The sequence below is a fragment of the Triticum aestivum genome, chromosome 5D, assembly GCF_018294505.1.
Source record: "Triticum aestivum cultivar Chinese Spring chromosome 5D, IWGSC CS RefSeq v2.1, whole genome shotgun sequence".
Taxonomy (NCBI): domain Eukaryota; kingdom Viridiplantae; phylum Streptophyta; class Magnoliopsida; order Poales; family Poaceae; genus Triticum; species Triticum aestivum.
Window position 1 is genome coordinate 371,179,360 of NC_057808.1, and position 20,934 is coordinate 371,200,293.

The following is a 20,934-nucleotide window of genomic DNA, read 5'->3' on the forward strand; positions in this document are numbered from 1 at the left end:
TCGTGCTGCTGGATCTCCATCAACCTCTCCTTCCCCCTTGATGGATCAAGAAGGAGGAGACGTCGCTGCTCCGTACGTGTGTTGAACGCGGAGGTGCCGTCCGTTCGGCGCTCGGTCATCGGTGATTTGGATCACGACGAGTACGACTCCATCAACCCCGTTCACTTGAACGCTTCCGCTCGCGATCTACAAGGGTATGTAGATGCAATCCTTCCCTCTCGTTGCTAGGAAACTCCATAGATGGATCTTGGTGATGCGTAGAAAATTTTAAATTTCTGCAACGATCCCCAACATCTATGCCCACCAATGTCGAGTGGGGTGATGCCTCGTCTTCTAAGGTATTGGGACTCGACAAAGTTGTCATTTCTCATGATCTCACGATCGAGAAGGTCATGCTAGTTGAGTCCCTTGCATACAATTTACTTTCCGTTCGTCAACTTGCTACCATGGGCTTTGCCACTTTCTTTGATATTGATATCGTGGCCCTCTTGTGGAGCAAGACTCTTAAAGTAGCCTTTGTTGGGCATGTCAAGAACGGTCTCTATGTGATTAACTTTTCGGAGCGACCCACTAAGACCGCGACATGCCTAATGGCTAAAGTTGACGTGGGATGGCTTTGGCATCGCCGTTTAGCCCATGTCAATATGAGATCTTTGCAAAGTCTTCTCAAGGGGGACCATGTCCGTGGACTAACGAACGTTAGTTTTGCTAAAGATCGTGCTTGTATCGAACGAAAGCTTCATGAGAAGGCTCACCCTCCCACGACTCTCATTTACTCGAAGAGGCCTTTGGAGCTCCTTCACTTGGATCTCTTTGGGCCTCCATCCTTTGATAGTCTTGGGGGTAGAAAGTATTGCTTGGTAATTGTGGATGACTATTCAAGATACACTTGGGTGTATTTCTTCAAGAGGAAGAGTGAGACCCAACAAACCGTCATTGACTTTGCAAATGAAGCCCAATGTCAACACAATGCAAAGATATTGACAATAAGAAGTGACAACGGCACCGAGTTCAAGAACTACACCTTGGATGAGTTCTTAGTGATGAGGGGATCAAGCATCAATTTTCCGCACCTTACACCCCTCAACAAAATGGTGTTGCGGAGAGGAAGAACCGAACGTTGATGGATGCGGCAAGGACCATGATGGCGGAGTTCAAGTCTCCATACAACTTTTGGGCCGAAGCCATCAACACCGCGTGTCATGCTTCAAATCGGCTCTATCTCCGCAAAGGCTTGAACAAGACTCCATATGAGATACTCACCAGTAACAAGCCCAACCTCAAGTACTTTCGGGTGTAAGTGTTTCATTCTCAAGAAAGGTGTTCGTTTGTCTAAATTTGAGACTAGAGCTCATGAGGGCATATTTGTTGGTTATGCTACAAACTCCCATGCTTACCGTGTTCTCAATAAGTCCACGGGACTTATTGAGGAGACGTGTAACGTGGAGTTTGATGAGAATACCGGATCCCAAGTGGAGCAAAGTGGTACTTGTGATGTAGGTGATGAAATTCCTCCCCAAGCCATAAGAAGAATGGGTGTTGGTTATATCCTACCCATTGAGGAACCCCTTGTGGCCGAAGGAGAAGGACAATGCTCCACTCAAGTGGAGCCATCACCAACCCAAGACCCACACGCTTCCGAAGAACAAAGTGAAGGCCCTCAACCTCATGAACAAGATCAAGGGCAAGATCAACCTCAAGATGGTGGTGATCCACCAAATGATGCCCAAGGTCAAGTTCTCCCCCTCGAGCAAGTTCAAGATCAAGAACAAGCTCAAGACGACACTCAAGATGATCAAGTAACCCCTCCTCGTTTCACTTCTGAGGAGGAATTGGAGCGTCGTGCCGCTAAGATCGCTTCCAAGCTCACCACCAAAGGTCATCTCATGGAGAATGTGGTTGGAAGCCTAAGAAAGGGGGTAAGCACTCGTAGACAATTAGCAAACTATTGTGAACATCATGCGTTTGTTTCTTGTGTCGAACCCCAAAAGGTTTATGAAGCGCTCGAGGACCCGGATTGGCTCAATGCCATGCATGAAGAACTCAACAACTTCGAACATAACCAAGTGTGGAAATTAGTGCCAAGGCCAACCGGGAACCATAATGTCATTGGAACCAAGTGGATATTCAAGAACAAGCAAGATGCTCATGGGATCATTGTTCACAACAAGGCTCGTTTGGTGGCACAAGGCTACTCCCAAGTCGAGGGTATCGACTACGGTGAAACCTTTGCCCCCGTCACTCGCCTTGAATCTATTCGTTTGTTGATTGCTTATGCTTCTCATCATAATTTCACGTTGCAACAAATGGATGTGAAGAGTGCTTTTCTTAATGGTCCCATAAATGAGTTGGTATATGTCAAACAACCCCCCGGGTTCGAAGATCCCTATTTCCCCGATCATGTGTATCAACTCCACAAGGCGCTCTATGGCCTTAAACAAGCCCCACGTGCGTGGTATGAGCATCTTACGGAGTTGTTACAAGATTGTGGATTCAAAATCGGGAAAATCGACCCCACTCTTTTTACTAAGAAGGTCAAAGGGGAGTTGTTTGTGTGCCAACTATATGTTGATGATATTATTTTTGGTTCCCCTAACAAAGCCTTCAATGAAGAATTTGCCGCTCTCATGACCTCAAAGTTCAAGATGTCTATGATGGGAGAGTTGAAGTTCTTTCTCGGATTCGAAATCAAACAAAGAAGAGAAGGAACCTTCATCAACCAAGCCAAATACACTCAAGACATGCTAAAGAGATTCAAGCTAAGTGATGTCAAGCCGGCTTCCACTCCAATGCCCACCAAGTGCCAACTTGACATTGATCCCAATGGTAAAGCGGTGGATCAAAAGGTATATCGCTCCATGATTGGATCCTTGCTTTACCTTTGTGCATCTAGACCGGATATCATGTTGAGTGTGGGAATATGTGCACGGTTTCAAGCCGCACCTAAGGAAAGCCACTTTGTGGCGGTCAAGCGAATCTTTCGATATTTGGCTCATACCCCAAACTTTGGCTTATGGTACCCAAGAGGAGCAAACTTCAAGCTTGTAGGTTATTCGGACTCCGATTGGGCGGGAGACAAAGTGGATAGGAAGTCCACTTCTGGAGGGTGCCAATTTCTTGGTTGCTCTTTGGTAAGTTGGTCTTCTAAAAAGCAAAGTTGTGTGTCTCTCTCGTCCATCGAAGCGGAGTATGTGGCAGCCGGGAGTTGTTGTGCACAACTCTTATGGATGAGGCAAACTTTAAAGGATTACGGTGTCATTTGTGACAAAGTGCCTCTTTGGTGTGACAATGAAAGTGCTATCAAGATTTCTCTCAACCCGGTGCAACACTTCAAGACAAAGCATATTGAGATTCGGTATCACTTCATCCGGGATCATATTAGGCGAGGGGAGATCGAGCTCAACTATGTCAACTCTCATGATAACCTTGCAGATATTTTCACGAAGCCATTGGATGAAGCAAGATTTCGCGAGTTAAGGCATGAGCTAAATATCATTGATTCGAGCAATGTGGTTTGAACCTTTGCACATCCCTCACATTCATCATGCATTCTTGTCTAGGTGTAGGCATGGACTTAGGGGGAGTGTTGTTCTCTCAATGAACTCTTCCTCCCCCCCCATAATGCATAAACTAATCTCACTCTTCCACATTAGCCATTTTTGATGGTACTTGTGCTTCAAAGACGAGATTTGGTCATGGGCCCAAGGATAATTCTTCGCGGTGCCATACCAATTAACTCAAACATAGGTGGCCTCGGCCACCGCCCTCTCGTATAGAGGCGTGTGGTTCTTGTTCTCTTGCTGGTGCTCTTGTTGGTCTTCTTGCCGTCGTTTCCCGTCTTTCGTTTTGTGCCATAGGTGTTGAGTCTTGTTTTGAGTTGCACTGGGCGGTACTACCGTTGTGAAGGCGCGGTACTACCGCTGGAGCGGTACTGCCGCTCTACGGAGCGGTACTACCGCTTATGTGGCTAAGCGGTACTACCGCCCATCACCACGGTACTACCGCTGAGGGGCGGGGCCAGGGGTGGTTTCCTCCCCCCCATACCCATTTGCTTCGTCCCCCGGTTCCTCTTCCTCTCTCTCCAGCGCCATCTCGCCGCGGGAGGGCTCCGGCGGCCCTCCGTCTCCGGACCGTTCCTTTCCATTTCCTTCGGTGGAGTCGATCCCCACCTCGTCCTCTTGCCATGGATGCCGGTATTGCCCCCGTTCCTCTTCTCTTCTTGTCTAGTTTTCAGATCTCGCGTTTTAGGGGCAATAGTAGTTGCATCTCTAGATTTTTGGCCAAATCTAGGCTTGAGTAGGTTGGATAAGGCAATTAGACTCTTTGGATTGATGTTTGGTAGGTTTATTTTTGAATTTGGCATCCCCGCTAGTGCCGGATCTGACCACGGCAGTAGGGATCCTCCGTGCCCCGTCTCGGGCGGTACTACCGCCCATCTGGCGCGGTACTACCACTGGAGCGGTACTACCGCTGGTGCGGTACTGCCGCTGTGCAGACACGGTACTACCGCCGGATGCCCAGTTCCATCGTTTCCTACCACATGTTGATCCATATTTGTTGTGTTTATTTGGTTTTGATCGCTCCTTCTGGTTGTTTCTTGTGTCCGTGTGTTTGGTTCCAGGTGATGAACATCCTGAGCAACAAGTCCGCCGTGTCAACCCCGGGCGTTCAACGTCAAAGCGGTACCGCTCATCTGAGACTACAGGTGGTTCTTCTAGTGCTCCACCGCTGCCAGTGGGTGCTTCCTCAAGTGCTAATCCTCCTCTCAAGAAGAAGACTGCCAACCGGCCGAAGCCAAGTGGCAAGAAGGTGACTGAGATGTCTAGCGAGGAATTCTAGGACAGGCGTCGCCGCAACCCATATGAGGAAGACCAAGAACCCAACCTTGTCAATCGCCCGTTCTGGAACCGGTTTCAGTATGCCACCTACTTTGATGTGATCAAGGCTAAGAAGAACCTCTTTGTCAATGTTCATTCCATCAACACGGATGCTATGGAGAAGGACCCTGAGTACTTTGGTGATGCCCTTCAGATGTGCTCTCAGTTGAACATTCTCAGGATCATGCAGTTCAACAAGGACTTTGATGCAGATTTGCTGGCACAGTTCTTTGCCACTGTCCACCTAGGAACTGATGAAGACAGGACTCTGACTTGGATGACTAATGGGAAGTTGCTAGCTGTCAAGTGGCAGGCCTTCATGGGGTTGCTTGAGGTGGAAGATCAAGGGCTCGAGACTCCAGTCGGTTTTCGTCCTCACCAAAATGTTACCTCCACTCACAAGCAAGCCCTCTGGCCCTACTGTACTCGGAAGGTCAACCCTGAGACCAGGAAGGAAACCTATGAGTTGTCTGCCTATCTGGACATCCTTCACCGTATCTTCCGCGAGACTCTCTTCCCTCGTATCGGGAATCTGGACATGGTACACTCTTATCTCATGGACATGCTTCTCTTCTGCCAGCGTGAGAAGGAAGCAAACACTGGCGAGTCCCTGGACATCTCTCATGTCATGTGGTCTGAACTTCTTGCTGCTATTTCTGAGCGCAAGTGCCCGATTTATGGTCCGTTCATTATGTTGCTCATTGAGAAGGCCTGGAGACGTACCTATCCTGAGGAGCCACTGGAAACTGGAGAGTTGGTTTCTCATGAGATCAAGCGTCTGCGGAAGAAGGATAATTGGGGCATTCCTAGATCTGGAGTTCCATCTTCTGCTGCTGCCATGGAGACCGAGGGCGAGGCTGATGACGATGATGACGATGAGGATTATGTGCCTTCTGGGACAGAGCCTTCTGTGGCAGAGCCCTCTTGGGCAAAGAAGCTCAAACACAAGATGAAGAAGCTGTTCTGCATGGAGTCTCACGGTCAGTACATGACTCATGTGGCTGAGAAGAAGGCAAGGGGACGTCACAAGGAGCTTATGCGTCAGTTGGGTGCGACAGTCACCAGCGACTCTGAGGGTCAGATCGCTGAGGAGGAGGAGTGGATCCAGCAGCACTGTCCGTGGACCGATTCAGATGCCGAGCAGTTTCCGGCCGAGGACGGCGGTGCAGATGATCACGCAGAGTCCTGATGTTCGAGATCCTCAGCTTGCTCTCACCTGGAGCCGTAGGTTTGCTCTTTGCCCCTTTTGGTGTCTCGATGCCAAAGGGGGAGAGAGTTTAGGGATTTGCGTCGTTGTGTTGCGAGTGTGTTGTCTTTGACTTTGTGCTTTCGTTGTGTTTGCTACCTTGTGCTTTGTTTGGTTTTGTGTTCAGTGAGACCTTAGTTCAAGTCATATGGTGTGAGACATATGCTACCCTATCCTTATCATATCTTTATCTTTGTCTCTAGTCATTTGGTATCTCATGAGTTGCATGCTTTATTATGTTATATATCCTGCTATCTTGTATCTCGCTTAGGTTGTTGGTCTCTAAAATACAGGGGGAGTGTTGATCCTAGTATGTGTGTCATGCAGTCCAAAGCACTTATCTTGATGGCACACATCTAGGGGAGCCCGTCTATATTTTAGAGATTTGGGGTTTGCTTATGTCCTTTGTCTTTTCCCAGTTGTGCAAATCCCGTATTGTCATCAATCCACCAAAAAGGGGGAGATTGTAAGGGCATATTTATCCCTAAGATGTTTTGGTGATTGATGACAATGCTTTTGCGGACTAATCGTGTGCATTGAGTGTTTTCAGAGATTCATCCTTTTGGCACGAGACGATTCCCTCCCCTCGGAGCTTGAAGCGAAGACGGTGCAGTCCTTTCGAATTAGTTTGGTGGACTAGTTTCATAGGGATCACCGTACTATCAAGAGGGGGTCCGCTTTGGAAAGGCTAGGGCGGAATCATCACGTACACTTCCTTTGCCCCCCCTCCGAGCCTTTCCGCTTCTATGATGGGCTCGTTCCTCACTTCAGTGTGCCCTCTCTGGTCCCAGTGGTAGTACCACGGGCCGGAGCGGTAGTACCGCTTGGGTGCTATAAGCGGTAGTACCGCGCCAGAGCGGTAGTACCACTCTGGAGCGGTAGTACCGCTGGTAGCCCCCAGCCGTAGTATCGCTGCGGTCTCGTGCTAGTACCGCCTCGATTCGAGGGGTCTTTTTTCGTGTCGGGTTTTACGGTACTAGCCACGGCAGTGGGGGCCGTAGTACCGCTCGTATGCGGTAGTACCGCCCTGCCACCGCGGTAGTACCGCTCTGGGCCCAGCGGCAGTACCGCGAGGGGGAGCGGTAGTACCGCTTATAGGGGCAAGCGGTAGTACCGCTGGCCAAGCGGTAGTATCGCTCTCTGCGGGGCTGAAGTGGGGGTAACGGTTGGATTGTTCCCCCCACTATATAAGGGGGTCTTCTTCCCCAAAGTTGACCTACCTCTTCCCCCAAAAGCTCCATTGTTGCTCCAAGCTCCATTTTCGCCCGATCTCTCTCCCTAGCCAATCAAACTTGTTGATTTGCTCGGGATTGGTTGAGAAGGCCACGATCTACACTTCCACCAAGAGAAATTTGATTCCCCCCACTTATCCCTAGCGGATCTTGTTACTCTTGGGTGTTTGAGCACCCTAGACGGTTGAGGTCACCGCGGAGCCATAGTCCATTGTGGTGAAGTTTTGTGGTGTCGTTGGGAGCCTCCAATTAAGTTGTGGAGATTGCCCCAACCTTGTTTGTAAAGGTCCGGTCGCCGCCTTCAAGGGCACCAATAGTGGAATCACGGCATCTCACATTGTGTGAGGGCGTGAGGAGAATACGCTGGCCCTAGTGGCTTCTTGGGGAGCATTGTGCCTCCACACCGCTCCAACGGAGACGTACTTCCCCTTAAAAGGAAGGAACTTCGGTAACACATCCTCGTCTTCACCGGCTCCACTCTTGGTTATCTCGTCCCTTTACTTTCGCAAGTTTACTCTTATTTGCTTGCGTGCTTGTTGTCATTGCATCATATAGGTTGCTCACTTAGTTGCATATCTAGACAACCTATTTTGATGCAAAGTTTAATTTGGTAAAGAAAAGCTAAAAATTGTTAGTTGCCTATTCACCCCCCCTCTAGTCAACTATATCGATCCTTTCATCCGTGATTTCTGAAATAAGGTACATGCTACTAGATCGATCCGCCGGTCCAGTCTTGATCATGGACACAAGTTCAGCACAGTCTGTTTCTACTAAGATGGGTTTCTGGGACCAATGCAGAGCTAAGTTAAGCCCTTCAGCACATGCAGCAATCTCAGCCTCCAGTGGTCCTGGGCAATCATACAGCCATCTACACGCTGCAAAAATTACTTGGCCCAAGTGATCACGCAGTACCATGCCCGCTCCCGCAGACCCATCAGCGACAACGAACGAGCCATCAAAATTCAGTTTGACATGTCCGTCCGGTGGGGGTTCCCAAGCAACAGGACTGACCAAACATTTTGTACTGCTAGTGACAGGAACAAAATTGCTTAACTCTGTCAGGACCGACAGTTTCCCTTTGATAGTATCCGCATGTGGGTAGTGCTTGATTGTCAACAGGGATTGCGCATAATCACAAAGGAACCTCTTGGACACCTCTACTGGAATCAGTGGCTTGTCATGAGTCAACTCATTGTGTATATGCGAAGCACGCCATAACACCATGAGCACAAGCATCCGTTGGGTCTCAGATAATTCGTGTAAGAGCAGCAACAACCAATCTGGTTCTCTTTTATTAAGAACCTCCTCCGATAGCAGGTCCCAAACTAGCCTCATAACATTCCACAAGTTCCGAGCGTGGGGGCAGCGTACAAGTGCATGATGAACTGATTCATCTTCCTGTCCACAAATGGTGCACACTCCATCAACCTCCATATGGCGTTTCATCTTGTTCTGCCTAGTGGCCAGTGCTTCCCTAGCAGCTTTCCAAGCAAACACACAGACTTTGGGTGGTGCTCCACAACTCCATAGCATTTTCCACCCCGGCCTTGAGCCATCAGGCCGAGTACTACACGCAACAGTCCCCTTTCGAGCCAAGATATCATCCCTTGCAAAATTGTACGCCGACTTCACAGAGAAACGACCATGCTTGTCTGGTTGCCAAGCAATAGAATCAGCCTCCCCTCGGCGAGAGGTTTTTATTTTCAGAATCTCTATAACATCAGCCGGATAGAAGTGTTAATGCCTCCTTTGCTAGTACTATGAGGCAAACATCATTAATATTGCATCGATTAGCGTTAGTGGCCTTGTATATCTGCAAATTGTAATTTTGATAGTGGCCTTGTATATAAAAATGGAGGGAGTACAAACAACTCACAAGACATTATTATGATCATAATCAGTGGGGTAATAATATGATAACAATCCGAACACACATATCTTTCACCAAATAATCACAAGCATGAACTACATGGAAGTAATTAACACCAGAAAGTGACCCCAACAACATAACTGCATAGCTATCTGGGCCTGGCCCAACTGATGCAAAAAATACCTTCTCAACCAGACTGAGAGATACACACGACTCAATCGTTCCATGGACGTAATTGCTAGATCTCGCCTATTGAGAGAGCAAAGCACGACTCGCCTCTGGTGCTCTCGCTAGTAGACCGGTCCACTAACGTGCTTCATTGGAGCAGTTTTGGGATGCTTCTGCATGTGTTTTTTTTTCTTTTTGGTTTCAGTATTTTTTCATCGCTTTCATTGGGTTGTCTTCTATTCTTTTTTTTCTTCTTCTTTTTCTTGTTTTCTTTATTCTTGTCAAATACATGTTGATTTTTTTAATACAAGTTGAAAAAAATTGTATGCACACTGAACATTTTTAAATACATGTTGAATATTTTATTCAAATACATGTCGAACATTTGTCAAATGCACAATGAACATTTTTCAGATGGACGTTGAACATTTTCCAAATACATGATGGACATTTTTATGAATAAATGTTGAACATTTGTCAAATGCACGTTGAACTTTTTTGAATACACATTTAACATTTTCCATAATGATTTGAACAATTTTAAAAACACGTGAAACATTTTTTTATGTGTTACTTACATTTTTCTAAATGTTACAAACTTCTTTTTTAATGGTACTTTTTTTCCAAAATCATGAAACGCTTTTGTAGATTGAACATTTTTAATGCGCAATGATTTTTTTAGAAATTATGCAAATTCCAAATTAAACTAATACAAATATATTTAAAATATGTCAAATATAAACAAAATAAAATTAAAAATGAACGAAAAACAAAGAGCGAAAGAAACAAAGAAAACAAACCAACCTGTGTTCCCCACATTTGCTCTCGCCCGCACCACGCCCGCCTCCGCTGCCACCGCCGGTCCTCCCATCCCCTCCGTCCGGCCTAAGATTCGCCGCCGCCGCCTTCTCCTCCTCCTTCGACCGGTCCCCAGATTCGCCTCCGTCGCCCTGAAGGAGGGCCGCTGCCGCCGGCGGCTCCTTCTGCTCCTTTGCCGCCATTGAGATCCAGCAGCCGGAGGGGACCTCACCAGCCCTCTTCTACTTCTCCGCCGCCGCCGTTGGGAGGTGGTAGCCGGCCTCCTCTCCAAAAAAATCTAGCTAGCTTCTCTCACTCAGATTTGTTATGGTTGTTCTATATAATAAATGGTGATTATATTTTTGTTGGTAATGTATTTCTAGTGGCACAGAATTGGTGGATATGAATTCTTGTAAAAGAAAATACGGGAATTGATAAGCACATTTGGATTTGGCCTTGTACTAGTTTGCTCATGAGGACTGATGATAATTTAAATTTGATGCCATGATGTGTTATGTATATATCACTTTGCACCTTGGTTGGTGGTTCGCATCTCATACTGATCAGAAGTTTTTCAACTAGGTGCAACCTACCAAACAACATCTGTTAAATACATCATCTCTCATACACCCTTAGTAGAAAGAAACAACCAAACAACATCTCTGCTCAGCCTGCCCCAAAGCATATAGGCCACCAAACACACATCTGAGCTTATCTTTCCATCAACTCAGCCAGGATCCCAGATACGTTGCAGGCTGGAGTAATGTGAACAACCAGACACACCCTTATTTTCTGTTCCACGCTGCCGGAATATAGCAGAGAGCTGTTTAGACATTTGCATACTACTGTAGCTACTGAAACTTACAAAAGGTGCAGAAATTGCTGTCTATGACCGGTCCTATTTGTCGCTGATGCAGTTTCGCTGCTTGATTCCGGAGTTCATACGTCTTTTCTAATGCCAAAGAATGCGTTATCTGCTTGTTTTGTCCAGTGTCGCAATGCAAACTATTTCTAAGTTGTCTGGTTGTTGCGTTGATGCACATAATTGTTGAGGAGAGTCATTTGCGGCGTTTGGCTAAAATTGTATGGCGAGTTTTAGCAGTGTCATACTCGCTTTGTGTTTCATATATGCATATTGATATGTATTTCACCATGCTTTTAGTAATAAGCTAGCTTGATTTTTCAACTTTGTAGGCATCATACATATATTGATTTGTTTGTGGTCATTAATCAATAGCCATACAGGGCTCCATATTTGTAAGGCCTGCCGCATATTTCCTTCTTTACCAATTCTAAGAAGATAAACTCAAACATCTGTTAAACTTCACCTAAACTTCATGTTATTTTCCTGTAAATTACTTCAATCATAATCTCTATTCAGTTTGCCCTATTGTTTTCAAATGTGTCTGCAGAAGAATTTGGTATCTAGGTTTCCTCAAGAGACTAGATTGCTTACTATGGCTGAGGAAACCAAACCAAAGAAGCAAAAAGATGAGGAACGCATTATAAACGGTCTCCCAGGAGAACTCATTGAGCGGATATTTTTGAAGCTTCCAGTGAGCACTTTGTTGAGGTGCACTGGTGTCTGCAAGGAATGGCACAAAATCATCCGAGATCCCCAGTTTGTCACCTCTCACCTCCAGGATGCGCCCCAATGTGCTTTCCTATTCTTCCCACAAGAGTCGATCTCAGGAAAGCTCTATCCTGCTGATGCTATCCTGATTGATGAGACCTGGTCACAGTCGGCATGTGCAGTGCCAGTGGTTGGCCCTGGTGATTCCCTTTGTGGTTCATGCAACGGGCTTCTTTGCTTATACACAAAGTCATCAACACTCAAGATAGCAAACCTTGCAACGGGTGAATGTCTGCATCTTGATAAACCTGTAAAGAATTTAAGGGGTGATTACTTCTTGTATAACTTTGGATTTCACCCAGTGACAAAAGAATACAAGATTATACACTTCCTTGGTGATTCTGTCGAGGGCCACCCTCTCCATAATAATAGCAGATTCAGAGTCGTTCAAGTTTACACACTTGGTGATGACAAATGGAGAGATATTAAAACTCCAGAAGCCCTAAGTTTAAACTGTGTAAAAAACTCTGGAGCAGTTAATATTGGTGGAACAATGTACTGGCTAACTGAAGACATGGTAGCTACCTGGCAGCATGCAGTTATGACCTTTGATCTCAGTGAAGAAAATTTTGCACGGATACAACTGCCAGCAACTGTGCTTGAAGACTCTGCAGGTGATGGGCCTCGTCGGTACTGGGTTAGAGAGATTGATGGGAAGATATGTATAGCAACGGCTCAAACCTGTTCCTTTCAGCCCAGAAGGCTTTGTTGGTAAGCTGCAAATTTGGACACTTGAGAACAAAACGGAGCAAAGGTGAGCCAGAAGTACAATATTCAGTACTCACCTGATTACATTCCGGGTCCAAATTTGGTTCATAGGGATAAGATCATATTGCAACGTCGTGACCGTAACCTATATTCCTTTGAGTTGCTTGGGGACAACTCCAATACTAAATTGTGTAAGATGGCAAAGCTGTTAGATTTCAGGCCCCACAAGCCTGACAACATGCAATCCTACATCTGTATGAAGTCACTTATACGCTTAGATGTATACAAGAAGGCTGGCATTGTTCGTAGGCCAAAACAGCGGGGAGTGTGGGAATTGAAGAAGTGGGAGGCGTGGGAGCACAAGCCCTCTGAGAATGAAAGAATATGGACCGATACTCATCGAGACGAGCATGAGGGAGCTGTATGTAGGCTGAATTCAAATTTAGCTTAATGAGAATTTGTTGGAAATATTTATAATTTCTGCATTGCTATTTGATAGGCACATGCACAATGCTATCGCACAATGATCAATGGTGTGCTGCCGCGTATATTGAATGACACGATTCAACTGGAAATAGGCATGAAAATCAATCAAATATTTCCGAACATTCCAGATCAGGTACTTCTTTATCTAAATGGAAGTCAGCATACCTTTTATTTTCATATTAAGTTTGAATGGTCGACAATCATCTGAAAAGTAGAATATTTAATGTTGTTTAAGTGTACCCTTATTGTTGTTTCAACACATTTCTTGCATGAGACTCCAGTAGCCAAGGCCCCTCCGGCAGCTTAATTGTGTGGCACGGAAGCAGGATAGGGAAAATTTATTCGGTTGTATGGAGAATTGGAATAATATCGCGAAGGTAATAGTGTTTCAAGTTTACAAGCCAGATCATATGCAACTGTTCCTTAAGACATGTCAAATTAATAAAGTTATATTTTTTTGCGGACTAATAAAGTTAACTTGTGTACAGGCTACGAGGGAGGCAAGGCATAGTATCTTTAGCATGATGGTTAATGCTGTATTAAATCAGGTAAAGGTTTACATTTGCTCTAATTTATTCATGTTTTCCCTTTCTGCTATAGCTCACTAGTTCTTGTCTCCTATATCTGTTTTAATATCTTCCGCAATAAATAGACAAATTAGCTTCTTTTGAAATATAAGCGAAGTACTTGTATTATCTCCTTTCATACAAGTGAATGACTTCCCCTCTAATACAATAATTTTCCATCCCATATTTTAATGTATGCATACTTGTGTACTTTAGTTCCTTTTTCTTACTGTGCAAGTTGTCTAGTTACTGTGTTCATTACGCTGTTACGTAGGTAGCCCACAGTCAACATATTTTACATCAATAAGAAATATTTTTTGTCAAGGTTAACATAGGCGCCCTAAATTTATGAACTGGGTTTGATTGCAAAATACTTTGCGTGTCGATTCCTTCCTTAACTTGTATTTTCAGATTTGCATAAATATAGGTCCTATCAAGCTATTAATTTTAGCATCTTTGAATCGCATGGTATTCTCTGCTGTTCCATTTTGCACATTTGCTGGCACACTAAGTGAATAATGATAAATTGGGCATAGCTGTGCTTAGAATGAAAAGTTACTCGGTTGCTGTCAAGTAACGTAGTGGAGAGGTACTTAAATTGTTCTAGTACATCCTACACCCTTATATAGCAGACATATTAGCACAGGAAGAGTTAAGGAACATTTAGAATATGAAGCATGGATTGGTTGGTAAATGTCAAAATTTCCATTTCCCATTTTCTGTTTTGAGCTTTGATTTTGAAATTTAACGGCATTGTAAAACAGTCTATGCACCTTTGATTTCGAGGAAAAGAAAACAATGATGCTATGCTCTCCTCAAATGTGAATTCCACACTTCCCCTGACTTGTGATGAAAGTATTGTCTTGTATTTGAACCCTACTCATGTTTCAGATTGGTGCGTCGAGTTCCGATGCTGGCATTTCTTCTCAGAATCGCAGTGAGGGTGATGATGTGAAGATTTGATACTTGAGAGCTTATCGTCACATTCTTCTCAGCTCTCGGGAACTCTTGTTCGTTTGTACCCCGATGGAACATTTAGCTGTTTCACCTGTAAAACAGTGATCTCTGCAGTACCACCTATGCGCTGTCATGTTTTTTGTCCATTTGAATTCATGATATTTATGGCACTTAAACATATTGGTCAATTTGAGATGTTGAAGAATCTGCGGGGCAGCAAGACATTTGATCTGAAGATCAAACTAACTCCTGCCACCGAGTATGTATTGAAGATTTACCGAATACTTGCAAGTGCGAAACTTGTAGTTGCACTATAATCTTCTGTCTATGGATGAAAGCAAAACCTTTCATATTGCCTCTCAAGTCTGAACTGACTGCTCAAGGCCGGTACAAATGGGTGAATGAGGATGCTCCCCAAGGACATTTGATTTTTTCTTTTATCGCAAAATCTACCCGAAGGTTTCAGGCCCCAGGAGACTTTGCCCCTCGGCCTTCGGATTCTTTTTGAATGAAGAAGAAAAAAGGTCCCACGGTTGAAGGTTGAAGGCGCCTTGGCCCCCACTAGGCCACCGGGCCAGAGACGGAATTTCGATCGTGAGCCGCGTCCGGCCCACAGGCGGTTAAAATACCGCACTCTCTCTCGATGAAACGGCGGCGTGATCTCATCTTTTATTTCTCTCATCTTGCGGGGGGCCAAGGCGCCGGCGCGCGGAGGAGTTCATCTGAATTCGCCCGTGAGTCTCCCCTATACCCTACCCTAACTCCGGATCTCGTTTTCGCTTCCTCTACGCTTTCTGTAATCGCGCCTCTTCTGCATCACGCGCCTTGAGCCCGTAGGGAATACAAGTTCTATCGTTAGGGTTGCAACCTGCAAGGAAAAACTCCAATCCGTCGGAACCTAGTATGTACTAGTATGAAATTCAGTCCAGCACGAAATATTGGCGGCGCCCTATGACTAGGTAGCAGTACCCATGTCTTTTATTTGTGTATATAATTATATTAGATTCAAAGATTATGGATCATGGATTGTTTGATGACCTCTTGAGTAGTCATATAAAGAGGGATAATGTTGAGGGCATAGCGATTTCTTCAGCTCCTTTTTTGATCCCAAAATGTTTGAAAGTTACGATGAATGATCTTTCTTTCATGTATTTTCTGCAGAGTTTATTCAGTCTCTGAGTTCGTTTGGCTTGCCAGTCCGTGAAATTGTTGATTGCCCAAGGATCTCGTAGATCTCTTGCTGTGGCTTCGACGGAAGCCATGGCGATGAAGCCAACAAAGAAGAAACGCCTCACGTGGTTGCCGCAAGATATCATCGAACTGATACTTGTGAGGCTTCCGGTGAGCAATCTACTGAGGTGCCGTGTTGTCTGCAAGCAGTGGGATGGCATCATCCGGGATCCGCAGTTCACCATGGCACACCTCAGGCGTGCGCGGCATCGCCCCCTTTTATTTTTTCAACGAGGCCGGGCTTCAGGCAAGTCCTTCCCTAGCGAAGCAGTCCTCTTTGATGAGGCCTGGTCGCCATCGACACGGGATGTGCCCGTGATTGATCCTGATGATTTCTTGTGCGCTTCGTGCAATGGCCTTGTTTGCTTGTACTCAAGTAACTCAACCATCAAGATAGCCAACCTCGCTACCGGTGAAAGTATGCACCTAGCCAAACCCGTCAAGTACGCTCCGCAAGATCAATCTTCGTTCTACAGCTTTGGTTTCAGCCCAGCTACAAATGAATACAAGATCGTGCACTTTCTTCCGGGCCAGAAGCTCCACCCTGCTGGTGCTTCCTTCAGTGTCATTCAAGTTTACACGCTAGGCGATGACAAGTGGAGGGACATCAGAACTCTAGAGGTTGTAAGCCTGTACTGTGTGAAACAAAGTGGAGTTGTCAATGTTGACGGAGCAATGTACTGGCTAACCCATGACGAAGAAAGCAACTGGCGACGGGCCGTTATATCCTTTGATCTCAGAGATGAATGTCTAGAATTAATACGGTTGCCCGAAGTTGATTTTGCGGATCCTGCATTTGCTAATCCGTTCTGTTACTGGATCACGGAGATAGATTCCAAGGTGTCTGTGGCTGCTGTTCAAGCCAGAAGAGATTCCTTGCTCGCAAGGAAGCTGCATATCTGGACACTTGACAACAAGGTAGAGAAAAGCTGGACCCAGAAGTATAGTATTGAGTTACCAGCACTTAGCGTTCTTGGACCGCATTTCATCTACGGGGATAAGATTATCATGCACAGTCGTAATGGTGGCATATATTGCCATGAATTAACAAGCCAGTGATTTACGATTGACGCAACCAAGTTGGTTAAGCTGTTAGATTTCAGCCCCCGCAGCTACGAGAATACGCAATCCTATATGTGTGTGAAGTCACTTGTTCGGTTGGATGCATACAAGAAGGCCGGTATGGTGCGCACGCGAAAGCGAAAAGAGGGTTGGAAATTGAAGAAGTGGGAGGCGTGGGAACATGACCGTTCTAAGATAGAGGAGCTGTGGAGATCAGGCCATCGGATTCAGCAAAGGATGCATGTATGATAGCTGCACTTCCATTATTAACCTATATAGTACAGTAGTATATGTTTCATTACTGCTGAAGATTTGAGTGTGACACACTGTAATAACCCTTGTTGGCAGGAAATGGCACATGTGATCGGCGCAGCCATCAGTCTGAACTTGCCTGCCCCACCAGATCAGGTAAACTTATCCTTCCGCATCGAATTGAAAGTTATCAAGATTTTTACACATTGAATCAACATTTTTCAGTTAATTTTGGAGTGAGGATTCTTAATTAGAACTGCCTGATGTGAGTGTAGCAGAATAGTCCCCACCGACGGCTTAATTGGGTGGAGCAGAGGCGGGTGACGGACATGCTGGAGTCTCATGTTGATAGTTTGGATGCTCCATGGAAGGTATGGTGTGGAGGTCTTCTTTGAGCAGAATCGTTTGCTGTTTGTCTGATGTTGTGAAATTGACATATTATTTATAGGTCTTAGTCCAGGCAGCTGACGCCTTCAGTAGTGAGAGCAAGAAGATGACCCCAGCGGCAGACCAGGCAAAGGTTTGTGATGGCTCTACTAGCTTCCAGTTACTCTAGTAGCCTCCCTGTTGTTGTTACTTGTTTCCTTCTAGTCTAGCATCATTTCCCTTAAATAAGTAAGTTAATGACTTGCTGTTCGGGTATATCAGTATGATGGGACTCACTTTTGTAACATGTGCTTTTCAGTTTAAATTTAATTAACAGATTCATAGCACTGGTCTGCAGTCTGCTAAAAGTTTGAAGTAGATATTTTGATTCATCTTGGAAACATCGAAATTAGACACACATAAAGTTGAAGCCCTGCACCAAATGTGTTAATTTACTTCAGCAAAGAGCAGGAACCTTCCTGGTTTTAAAACTATTTGAATACTATAAATCATGCCATTTTACAAGATTGTAGATCAGCATTTGCATACCTATTTTTTTTTAAAAAGATTTGTATGCTTTTTCTTAGAACAGTATCCTTTGTTTGGCAGCAGAGAAATGAAGAGGAGAGTGAGGCTGGCCCATCAAGGCCCAAGCGGAAGAGGAAGCCCAGCTCCAGATTTGATTCGTCGACGTGGACAACCTGATTCGGCAGCGCCGGCGGTCACCACCATATTAACAGAGAAGTATGAGAAATTATACTTAACTAGTAGAATGCCAGTGCGTTGCCACGGGCATTTTTAAAATCTTGCTGGTTCATCATTACCATGTTCCACTAAAAGAATATGAGGTTTCCCAAAAAAGGAATATGAGCTTTATGGATATATGATATTCCTCATTCCAATTAATGTCACTAAATATCTGAGGTTTATGGATATATGATATTCCTCAGTCCTCATTCCATGGGTAAGTGCAAAAGTTAATGAATCTGAGTTGAGTGAAACAAGGAAGGATAAAAAATGAACGAATGAATCACGCACATGTCGTTCATCAGTTCTTCTCCACCTGAAAATGAAACCCAAGATGTTGTTGTTGCAACATTGCATTGCTCCACGGGAACCGACCAGCCTCCTCGCTAGCGCCGAGGAACCCCATTTGGCCATTTCTTTTGCCGCCGGCCTCAACATCTCCCGTGACATTTCTCCGCTAGCTCGGTGACGAAGCCATGTCCACCATGTTTCACTTCATCTTACGTTACTCCTCATCGTAACATAAGTACTACTATTGAAGCATGCATATCAGTAAAATATAGGAATGGATCTCTAGTACAGCAATATCTACACAACAAAATTTGTTTTGCCGAGGAACTTATATGCTTGCCTTCCCAAAACCAATTAAACAATATGCCACATGCTGATCGAACCCTTTGGTCTATACACAAATTATAGTAATTAAAAAAAATTGGGCGCGTCTCCCCAAATTTCAAGGGGAAGCGACAAAAAACCACCATCTCATGCTTGTCCGCTTGACGTCCACCTCTCCACGTGTCATGATCTTACAGCAGATGGATGGTTCCTGTGCGGCTGCTTGAGTGCGTTTGATAACGCCCACGCGCACCGCTCAGCATTTGGGTAGAATTTTGCCTACAGCAAAGTTCTCTGTGCCATTGTAAGTTAAATGTGCCTACATTTCCAGGGCTTTGTTACAAAAAGAGGACATGAATTGCTCATATAATATATAGTAGTAGTTCCCCTGTATTGTCCAATGTAAAAATTGTAGGCACATCAAGCTGCTGCAATTAAAAAGAGAAGTTGCTCACAGTAAACTATTAATGGAACTACCACACACACACACACACAAAAAAAACTCTCCCTGGTGGTGCGTCTTATAAATCTTTTTGCTTACTATTGGCTGGACCTTACTATGTGGCCTAACAATTATTCAGAAAAATGTTCAACAGCAGAAACGATAAACCAATCTTTTGACTGAACTTAACTGAAATTTAACGACACTAACAACAGCAGCAGGGGTTTGCAGAAAAAGAACTTGTGCTGGCACAAAAAATACTAGAGAGATTAACTTCATAACTCCCACTGGCAGTAAGAGATCAAGACTAAAAGAACACATCGCATTGCCTGCAAAAACATATTGTATTGCCTATAAAAGATGGCAGGTGCTTTGTGTGTTTTCCGTCAGTTGATATAAAATGTAGGCAAGTACTGAAACACATTGTTGCCTCCTCTAGAAAAGAGGCCTGAAAATCCACAGTTATTGCCTAGCTATCGGAGTTGTTTTACATCTTCTATTTGCCTACAAACACTGCATGTTATTGCCTACATCCCTGGGATCGGATAGGAAGGCGATAGGAATTATTGCCTACCACCCAAAATCCAATCGACTATGATCTGCTGCGGCCCCCTCCCCATCGCCATGACTCTGCGTGCTGCGCCTCTAAAAAAATCCGCTTCTAATCCAAAACGACGGGTGTGTGGATTTGTGTGCGGGAGACAAATCTAAGCCCTCTAGATGTAGATTGCTGCTGGAATTTGAGTTTTCGCTCAGGGGGGCGAATCGGGGAGGAGGAATCCTAATTCTCCTCCACCTCCTTGTGGTGACCGGATTGGTGGAGGATTCCTCCCCAATTCGGTTTGGCCTCTTGCACCTTTCCTTGTTCTCTGTGTGCGCGCGCGCGCATCCATCTCCTCCAAAGCACATCAAATCTTGGAGGTCCTCTCCACATAGCTCCACGCTTTATTGGTCTAAAGGTTTAGGATCCCAATTAGATAAACTCCAAATTAGACGAGAAGCGCCGCTAGGCTTTCTCTCTTTCTAGTTTTTTTGGTGTTCATATTCTTGGACGTTGGATCTTTGTTGGATTACTTCTTTGGAACGCATGTATACCTCGGTAGGATCGTCTACTTCGGCTCTCGTTTCAGAGAATATTTTTGCGCTGGGCGGTATAACCTAGTTGTGGGAATCATCATGCTTCACCAACTTCTTAACCACTTCCGCTACTCTACTTGTGAGTTTGATCATTACTGCCCTCTTGATATTGTTCCTGGGTGTGATCGTGTAGCATAATTTTTTGTTGTTGCGTATAGCATGTTCCCCTACAATGGTATCATGAGCATATCTATGAGTAGATGCAGGTACAATTAGAGCATATGGTGATATGCGGCATTGCGTGCGGAGTGGTTAGGGAGCTCTAATTACCGCACGTTCATGTTGTAACCCTTATTTAGCGTAGTTTTGATCTCGATGGCATGGAAGAACTTTGTTACAACGGTCTGAATTTATGAGGTACTTTTATGCTTCTCATGAGTATGTTGTTCGCTAACCGAAGTTATGCTTCAGATTCTTCCGGTTCAACCAAAGTTGAGAATGCTAAATCTTACGATGAAGAGGGCTTGTAGATTTGATCTACACGGGGTCGCGTGTAATGATGAAGTTTAGTCTTCGGTATATCCTAAGAGCATCTTCAGCCG

The 20,934-nt window shown here is 45.0% G+C and overlaps 2 pseudogenes; both read left to right on the forward strand.

The window, feature by feature from the left end:
* The first annotated feature begins 10,182 nt into the window (after positions 1–10,182).
* Positions 10,183–14,855, forward strand: LOC123121846 (F-box protein At3g07870-like; annotated as a pseudogene).
* Positions 13,369–18,369, forward strand: LOC123120636 (putative F-box/kelch-repeat protein At1g62270; annotated as a pseudogene).
* Positions 18,370–20,934: the final 2,565 nt, after the last annotated feature.